General features: G+C 38.9%; 1 pseudogene; it reads right to left on the bottom strand.

Moving 5' to 3' along the window:
* Window positions 1–1,840: 1,840 nt before the first annotated feature.
* LOC141690646 (phospholipase D beta 1-like) lies at window positions 1,841–4,754 on the bottom strand (annotated as a pseudogene).
* Window positions 4,755–7,789: the final 3,035 nt, after the last annotated feature.

Here is a 7,789-nt window from a genome sequence, read left to right on the forward strand (position 1 = left end):
ATAGTATTGAATCTATCCCCTGTAAACCTAGAAGGTACTGACACTGCCAGAAAAGCAAGAGTGTTAAAACTCTGAATGGGATCAAGTCATTTGACGAGATAGAGGCAGTATATCTCTGGAGATGCCCAGCTAAGCGAATTTAATTGTGTGGTCGCAATTAGAGGATAGGGTTAATCCTTGAAGCATTCGACGAACAGGATCGAGACATGACCATTAATATCTCAAAGCCGTAGATTGGCACCATAACCTTTGACTTGTCGTCGTCTATGGAATATGGTTATACTAAACGGATTAAGATTCAAGGTGAAACATTCCATCTGAGTCCGATAGCCATTGAAGTAGAGGAATTAGGAGGGTTTAAACCCGGAAGGGTACCGACTCTGAAAAACAAGTCATGATGGGAAATTGATCACATTTCTGTATGGATTTGTGGGGGATTGTTAGAAAATTAGGATTTAGAGCTTAATTTAATTATGTTCTTGATGTTAATCCTAAAATCTAATGATTGGAAATTGTTCAATGATATTTGAACTTAAATTTTCATGTATGGTTTTAAGAATTTTCTTAATGAAATCCATATGAAATGAGAGTTGAAAGTAGCTTGGAAAAGCTTGGAAAATTTGAGAATGTTTGTCCCACATTGAAATAAATAAAGGGGGTTGTGTGCTTTATATGGTATTACCCACATGAGTAGTATACAACTACTAAGGTGTGTGATGGTCCATTGTGTTGTTGTGTGCTTCACGCGCGCCCCGCCCCGCACCGCACCGGACCGGACCGGACCGGGTCGAAGGGCGATTTGGGCGAATGTCTCGGCGTCTCGCGTACGCGAGGCGACCTGGGCGAGGATTTTATTTATTTGAGAATTATTTTAATTCGAATTTATTTATCGGTGATTGGATTATTGGGCTGGGTTCTGAAATAGGCTAAGTAGTCTAAATATATTGAACCTGCAAATAATCTGATCTGTAACAAGTTCTGATATAAGAATCAAAACTGATGAATAAAATCAGAACTTAACAAGTTCTGATATCAGAATCAGAACTTAAGTACTGATGAGTCGAATCAGAACTTAAGTACTGATGAGTCGAATCAGAACTTAAGTTCTGATAATAATGTGGGTGTTAATGTGAAAAACTGTTACAAATAATTTAAATTCAAAAGCTGTTCAGTTTTGATTTTTTCATTTATGAATTCAAAATCTGATCAGTTTTGATTTTTTCATTAATGGAGCAGTTTAATTCAGACATTAAGTGTGTGGACAGTTTCATTTTTCCTCTCCTATAAATAGAGGCTAAACTGAATGAATATAACACACTACATTCTCATCTCTTCTCTTCAACCTCTCTGCATTTCTCTCCCACAAGTCCTGAAGTGCTGATATTTTCCGGCGACTGAGGTGCTGGTCGAAGTGGAGGTTTTGTTGCTGCTGTTAACATAAACTCCGAGCTGTTTTATCCTGGTGGAGATATTGCGCACATCCCAAACGCAGCAGGTAGGGGGCAATAATCTCTTCAAGAGCAGCCAGGACTTCGAGCAAGGCCTGGTGACTCAGCTGTGATCATTTTCTTGGCGTTTTGTATCTGTAAACCTTTATTTCAGTCACTGTTGAAAACTATGGTTTCGGGTACATCTTTCTTTCTCTCTTCGTTATTTCAGTTACTGATTTTGTTTACCTGCATGTTTTGTTTTGTTAACTGTGGTCTTGGCCTAAACTTGTTAAATTCTTTATACACTTGCCTCTATGTTGCTATACTTGTTAGTGAGTTTTACAACAATTTGATTAATACTGTAATGAAAAGTTTCTCATACTGTGTGGAAGGCAATACTAAGCCTTAATTCAGTTCAGTAAAACATGGTAAGATAAAGAGTGGAAAAGACAAATAAGAGCAATGACCTTACCCGCAAAGGTAGGATTATGATAGTCATCCTTATGCACCGTCTGCAATTGTGCTAAATATAGGGTGGTGTGGAGTATCATATCTGCCATCGCAGAGATCGAGTCCTCCAAGAAAAGCTATAATTTTCCTTTTATAATCTCCAGCAGCAGTATCCACTAATAACAGTCTTCTGATGGTGTGTATAAATTGGTTCCGACTTCCTGATCACGATACCTTAATTTCAGTGTACAATGCCTCGTGACTTGGGAAATTACATAGTGTTTTTGGAAATCTACATAACTTTTTTTAAGTTCTCATAACCTTCAAATGTATTGGTCTGTGCAACATACCTTCTTCTTAACCCAACTATTGTCGCTTCCCAGCAACACGTGGCAGAGTAGGACTTGAACTGAGGGAGTGCTTGAAGTAACGCCGAGTTTCCTCATCATGGTTTGCATCAGCCCATCCTGAATGGTTCATGTTTAACATTTCTAAGGACAAATAATACTACATTATGCAGAACTTCTACACTAGCTTCCTTAAGTAACTCAGATGTACAAGTGACTTCATCTTTTGCTGCTGGATGAAAAATGCAATTTATTTTACTAAAAGTTTAAACTGCTAATTATTTTCTGCATAACTCCCTTCAATGTAATAATAATAATAATTAAATAGGAATACTCGTAGGAAGGTATGATATCAGCAGTATGACTGAAGAGCTAAAATAATGACCCTTTAATATATAAGTGTGATCCTAGATTCATAAGTCCCTGGCTGTGCAGACCCAGGACAGTTGCAGGACCTTGCAGGTTCAAGTGTTTCGAGGGAATGGGGCTCATTGTTTCCTGTTCATTTAATTTTTACAATTTCTAGACAATTCCTACAGATACATTTTAAGTATAATTTCAGTTGTAATAGTCCAACCTATTTGTATCATCAGGAAGATCACAGTGATCAAACACAGAAATCTCTTTCAGGTCCGGAAATGGTTAGCATAGTTGCTAACTTGGGCTCTCAGAATTTAAAAAAAAAAATAACTTTTCTTTGATGTGAATTAACGATATTTTGACAACAGAGGTATAGGTAAAGAAAAAACTTTCCCTTGATTGTTTGTCTCTGAATATAATGATACTTCAGTAAACCTGCAGCATCAGTTATAAGGCTGCATTTCATGATCAAGTTTTACTTTATTTAGGGATGCATCTTTCATTATTTATCGCTTTGATCACAAGAATTATAGGTGAGAGCTTACTGTTTTGTAGCCCATAATGTTCCTGGAAGTGGGATCATCCCATAAAAGTAGTAGTACCCGAACTCCTTCTTGTGATTTGGCCTTGAGAAGTTCACCTAGTGTGCTGCAATCCTCAGTAACAGAAGAATCGCGAACCAGTTGAACTTTGTGCCACACTGACCACCCAGCAATATAAATCAAATGTCTAGCCTCACGAATTGCATGGAATATATCGTGCCAACATTTTCCATGGACATATGGCATGCCGTCCTCAAGTTGAAACTTTGGAAGGTTATCATCAATAATATGAGCATCTTGGTACAAAGTAACTATTCCACCTTTTCTGAGGGGAAAGTATGTGGAAGGGACACCTTGGTAATCAGGACCAGCTTCTACTCCGTTGTGATACTTTGTCAACTTTTCAATGGGGGTATACTGAATAGACAAGCTTAATTGAGCTCCTGGCTTTGCCGGCTTACCACTCGTATTAATGACTGGAAAATGACCCTGAATTTGACCTCCAGAGTGAATCTTTTCTACAGGAATCGATACTATCCCCATAAGCTGAGACCCCAAAATATCATTATCCTTGACAAAGAAGTGCACTTCAGCAGCATAATGTGCCACAGGAACATAAAAGTGTTGCATCCACGAAGGATTTTCATTATTAGGAATCACATAAGTTCTTCCAATCACTGCAGTTGTGACAGATATCGACACATATGGATCACTCGTAAGTTTACCAACTTTCCCCGGTAACTTGTTTAACACCTCTCCTATAGCTTTATAAAACAGATCCATATTTGGAAGATTCCTTGCCTCATATATCCATATGTCAAGATTACCATGCAGAAGCAACAACTTCAATGAATCTTTAGACGTAGTATATTGAACAACTTGTCGACTTTGATGACCACGTGCTACTGGATCAACATATGAAATTGAATGCTTCAAGTAAGGATGGGGTTTGGGAGACACAATCTCCCCCGAATAATTAACATCTGAGCCACTAGGAGGGTTATCATTATCTAACGGTTCAGAGGGCGCATGTGGAGATGCAGGGGCAGAATGCATGTAACTTAAACAATCTTCATTAGGTGGGTAAATGGAAGTGTAACTAGGAACATTAGCACTGCGAACTGACACATTATCTTCTAATGCCAAACTTTCAGGAGGTCGTAAAGGCCTTGAATGTTGTCGATAGTATATACGATTGGGACCATGTTGAAACGAACTCTGACGTTTAATACTTGGCTCAGGTAAAGCAGAGGAATTCTGGTGCTGCTGGTGATACTGAAATAAGACCGGGCTAGAATGTGATGAATAATGGTAAGTACTATACTCGGAGCTGGAGGTGTTTACACGAGGTCCTGGATGTTTTAAGTAAGGGTAAGGGTAAGGATACGGATAACTGTGGCTAGATGGATGCCCTGTATACTGATAGTACTGCACATGATATGGCTGATTATGATGATTGTACGGCTGACTTTGTTGATTTTGAGGTGTGGATGTGCAGGGATAGTTATGTCCATAAGGGTATCTATAAACATATTGATATGGAGTATTGTGATTGTGATTGTAATTATCCATATAAATCCAAATCCAATAGGTACAACAAGTTATGTTACATTACACACAATGTGTACCAGGTAAATTCTTGAAACATAGATAGTTCATCATTGGTTTGACAAGATCATGATAGTGTACATGTGCGGATTTATTGATAGATATTGAGTTAATTAATATATACATTTCAGAAGGAAACGGAGAAAAAGAGCTACCTTGTCATCGAAGATGAGACAGATTTCCGGTGAGGATGGGGGGTAAGTGATCTAACATCCATATGCACACTGGGTCAAGGGCAATGCCGCATGGCATGCAAACGACACCAAAAATAACTCAATATGGAAAGGAAGCCCAAAATATCATAAATAAATATATTTGTACAAGTCAACAATAGTTTTCACAATTTACTACTAATCTCCTTCAAAAAATATATATTATATAAAAGAACATGATATATTGTTAGTAACAATCTGTGCAGAAACAAATATATGTATAGGTGGGTGTACAAACCAGAGAATCGAATAACAAAAAAAGAACGGAGACTGGAAGTGTATTGCGAATGATATAAAAACCCGAGTCCAGTGCGGAACTGTCTCCTTAAAGCTTATTAGCCCTCACCGTATTGTGCGAGCAAAAAGCCTCCCGGGACAAAATGGATTGCACTAGGAACGCCGAAGGTCAGCACTCTCAACGAGCGTGAAAGCGAGAAAGAAACTATCACGGGTTAGAGGATATGTGTTTAGGAACAATCGTGTATTTTTTGTGTTTAACCCTAATGCCCTAGAGGTGTTTATATAACAAGGAAAAATTTGTGCGCTACTCAATTGCGATAATTAATTAAAACGCGTTAATTAATTAGGTCGGTGGTCAATTAATTATTATTAATTAATTAATTCGACCGACACAAAAAGAAAAACGTAAGTCAATTTATTTGAGCCCAGGCCCAGCGGAAAATAAAAATTAGCAAAACTAGTCCGGCGTTATTCAGACCAATTTTCTGCCACATTCGTGTCCGCCAGTCGCACACGCGGAAAGCCCGAAGGCTTGCAAAGCCTCAGATTTCCCCTCGAAATCCCACAATTTGCACCCCTCCTGCGCTCCTGCGTAGGTGATGGAGCAACACATAGACAACACAAGTGAACACTACATACGTGTGTTGCTACATAAAGCTAAGGAAATCTCTTTTGCTTTTCAATGTGGGACTTAAGGTTTTATAACTCATTTTCCACTCTTAAGGGACCATCTTTGGGTAATTATATCTTACTCATCCCTTAATCATTTTGAGTGATTCAAAGTGCCTCGGAAAGCTCTCGTGAAAGAGAACACATTCCAAGCGTCACTCGTTGCACACACGCAATAACCAACCACTCAAGCGCGGCTCAAAATGACTCGACAATGTGAGGTGTAATACCCACATTTTCTAACAATCCCCCACATGGGTGAGATTGATATTTCAGTAGCACACATCAGACAAAAAGACACGGAGTTTGACTTGGTGATAGTTTCTTCGATCATATGTAGCATACGATAGGTAGAGAATACTCCTTGAACCTTCGCTCGAGTAAGCATATTGACTAGACTGGTAGACAATAGACGTGCTTGTCCTTGAACTGTTCGACCATTTGTTTAAATGATGATATACTTATCACTATATCTTTTCTGACTCATTCAGCTCTCATGGGTATGTCCATTTTGGCCATGAAACATCGTCTTGGTTCTGCAGGAGTTTCTAAAGAATTGTGCCTCGCAATTCTCCATTGAAGCGACCCCTTTTCTCTCTCACATAGGTGATCTTTATCTTGTAGAGTAACCCGCGTTTACTCAACTGAATTCCATATGTTCACTTCTGAACTTCATGTATTCATCAAAGATCATTAAAAGCTCAAAAAGTTAACCTCGTACCTTACAGGTCTCATTGTTTCTCATCATAGGAACAGGCCAGGGTTTACCCCCACAGTGTTTTGGTCATCATGATTTAGTTGTCCCATTGAACCAAGTCATTGAGATGTCCAGTCAATAATGGTTAGGTGTCCACCATGATGCCGTTAAGCAATAGGCTTAAGGCCCATCCCTCTCGATAATTTCTAAACCACTTCTCTTGATAACCCTTTGGTTAGCGGATCCGCGATATTATCCTTTGACGATATATAGTCAATAGTGATAGCTCCGGTTGAGATTAGTTGTCTAATGGAACTATGTCGTCGTCATATATGACGGGACTTTCCATTATACATCGTGTTCTATGATCTGCCAATAGCGGATTGACTATCACAATGTATCCCTATTGCAGTCACAGGCTTTGGCCATCTTGGAATATCCTTTAAAAATTGGCGTAGATATTCAACCTCTTCAGCACATTTATCTAGTGCCACGAACTCAGCTTCCATCGGGTAATGAGTTATTACCGCTTGCTTAAAGGATTTCCATCATACTGCCGCTCCAGCTAGTGTAAATACGTAACCACTCATAGACTTTAGTGCCTTCTTGCTAGATATCTAGTCTGCGTCAGTATATCCCTCTAATACTGCTGGATATCTGCCATAGTGCAGTCCATAGTCTCGAGTTCCCCTCAAATACCTCAGTACCCTTATGATTGCTTTCCAGTGATCAGCTCCCGGATTACTCGTAAATCTACTCAAAATGCTAATTGAGTATGCAATATCTGGTCTTGTTGTAACGACCAAGAATTTTGCGTCGTAATTAAGTAAATAAAGTATGTGTTATGTGATGAGATTATAATTATGTGATTAAGTGGTGATTATTTATCTTATCTGTATACTAGAGTTAAGGATCGTGGATAAAAACGTTCCAATTTAAAGAGTCAGCTTAGAAGTCGAGCTGTGGTTTCGGGCCGTCAGGTAGAACGGAACCCGTCCTAGTATGAAAATTAAATAATATAAAATGTCAATTATATGTGAAGTGAATGAATAAAGTATTTCGTCTCAAGAGACGTGTTGATTGGCAAAGATAATGAGAAGCGTAATCAAAACGCTGAGCGTCGGGCCGTCAGGCTGAACGTGACCCGGTACGCGTAAAAGAGGATAAAGATTAAAGAGGGCTATATTCTATGATCAGACCTGAGTCGTTATGTGACTATATGCGTGTGATTGCT

Source organism: Apium graveolens, chromosome 10, assembly GCF_009905375.1.
Source record: "Apium graveolens cultivar Ventura chromosome 10, ASM990537v1, whole genome shotgun sequence".
NCBI classification, from domain to species: domain Eukaryota; kingdom Viridiplantae; phylum Streptophyta; class Magnoliopsida; order Apiales; family Apiaceae; genus Apium; species Apium graveolens.